This window comes from Volvox carteri, assembly GCF_000143455.1.
Source record: "Volvox carteri f. nagariensis unplaced genomic scaffold VOLCAscaffold_1, whole genome shotgun sequence".
Classification (NCBI taxonomy): Eukaryota; Viridiplantae; Chlorophyta; class Chlorophyceae; order Chlamydomonadales; family Volvocaceae; genus Volvox; species Volvox carteri.
Genome location: NW_003307545.1, coordinates 2,305,078 through 2,307,435, shown reverse-complemented (window position 1 = coordinate 2,307,435; position 2,358 = coordinate 2,305,078).

Sequence of the window (2,358 nt, the reverse complement as noted above, 5' to 3'; positions counted from 1 at the left end):
GCCATCGAAAAAGGTGAAAGTTGCATATTAGTCGCTATTTTAACGGATAATTGTTGGAATCGGATTGGAGGCCCTACACCCCATCTCCAACCAAGCCTCGACACTAGGGTTTGAGTAACCGACTCAATAGGGGGCACCATCGCTTCCCTAGATTCTACACTCAGCGGCAACAAAAGACTAGCCGCCTGTCTCCAATTCGCTGGAATATCATCTAGAAGAGCGGCAATAGCATCCATACATTCCTGCCATTTACGATAGGTGCACAGGGATTTAGCTAGTGGGGTTTGCGGTTGGAGGTATTTATCCACTATTTGATGCCAAGCCTTGCGTATTGCTAGGCCTGCTTGGTCCGTTGCATTCATAACTCCATCCAAGGCCTCTCGCGCGCAAAGAACATCTCCCAACGTATGCAATGCTTTACAGCCCAGGAGGGCTTGATGACGAAATTCTAGTCCCGGGCGGATGTTATCTAACTGGACATTCAATTTTTTTTCTGGAAGAACAGGGTTTCCCCACAATGGCAAATTCCAACACCACGCATTAGGAACTAACGGGTGGTCATCAACATCTTCCACTGGGGGAAGGTATGCCAACGCTGTCACAATGCGCTGAACATCTGGCGGTAAAACGATTAATCCAAACCAAGGCACTCCCACCTGGGACGTAAAAATACACATAGGATTATATTTGGGGTAAAGGCTATGTAGGANAGAGTGCATGACCATCACCCAAGGCGGACGCACTAAGACTGGTTGGAGTAATGCTCTCACAAAACGCACTGCCCAGCATGCCCATCGCGCTTGTACATGTTGTCGTACTGCTAATGCCCCAAAACCGCCCAAAAGTTGGATGGCCATATAACAAATATTTAGGAACCCCGGTGAGTCGTCTTTTCTGTGCGACCGGTCCGAGGTTCCCTATCATAAGTTTGGCCGCTTTAGCCTCAATATTCATGAGTTGAGCTTCTGGGGGGAACCCCCCCGTGTTCCATATGCCACGTAAAACGATGCAGCCCATATGCAGCCGCTGCATGTGCACGCCCAAAAATGGAAAGATTTAACACCGAAATGCGTCGAAACCGAGCCCAGACTTTGTCTAGTTGCACATCCCAGTCCCTGCCTGTGGTTTCTCCCACATCCGTAAAAGGTAGATTGAGAGCCGTAGCCATATGTACGACCTTCATGTCATGATTTATTGTTATATGATGTGGGTGGGTGCCGAGAGGTAACAGCTCAACCTTATCCAGGTTACGTCTGTATTTTTTCGGGCATTGTATAGGCGAGATATTCGGGAAAATAGGTGAAAGGTATATAGGCCAGTAAGGTGTACACATATTATACGAGACTTAAAGGCTTAGGCATAAGAGGCGCATGTGTAAGTGATGGCCTAATATACGATCATGTATGGCATAGTATTATAAGTACATTTTTACATCATAACCTGTAGCAAGGGATGTTTAGGCTATGCGGTATACAGGTATGTATACACTTGATGTTGTAAACGACATTGCCTATATAGACGCAAGTATACATGATTTCCTATAATAGGACCTGTACAGGCATCGCATAATAGGCTTTTCTTACGAGTCATCCTTTAGATACCCAAGTCATCGCTTTAATCGATCGCGTGACCTCACTACCTCTCTTATTGGATTGTTATCCTTGTAGTGACTATTACTTGGAAATTGCACACTTTATTACCGTGGCTCGATCCCGGGATCTCATGTGAAAATTGGTTGCGCCTTACCGGTAGTACTTAACGCAGAATGTAAAATAGGCGTTGTTCCAGCTTTTATACTTAGAATCTAAAGGGCACTCATGAACATCAGCTGCGTTAGCCTGGCTTGTCGTCCATGCGGCACTCCATTTGAGTTTGCTGCTGGCTGCGGCCAAGAAACATGCAATGCAACCGCCATATGATCCCTATGTGTAATTGTTTTGCATACAAGTCGACGTAGATACCTCCTGTGACCGCCGTACAGGAAGGAAATTTTCCGGTACGACAACATGTGAGGTCCAGAACCGAACACAAAAGCAGGAATCTCCATTCAGAGCGTAAAGCGTCGCCGTCCATGACTTATGCATATGAATTCACGTGTTCTCTTCGCGTTTTTCTCCTTCTTCGTAAGGCCAACGCGTCGACCAACGCACATCTTACACCCGTCCGGTCCAGAACCTCTATAGCAATAATATTGACATAAACATAAAAGTCATTTATGAACATCTGCTACGTTTGCCTAGCATTGTCGTACCGGAGGTTGGGTCGGCAGCAGACCATGAACTTCTCGCCTAGGAAAATACTTAGCGCAGCCAAGAAACATAATTTAAATCTGATAGTTCATCCCATTGGTCTTAGGGT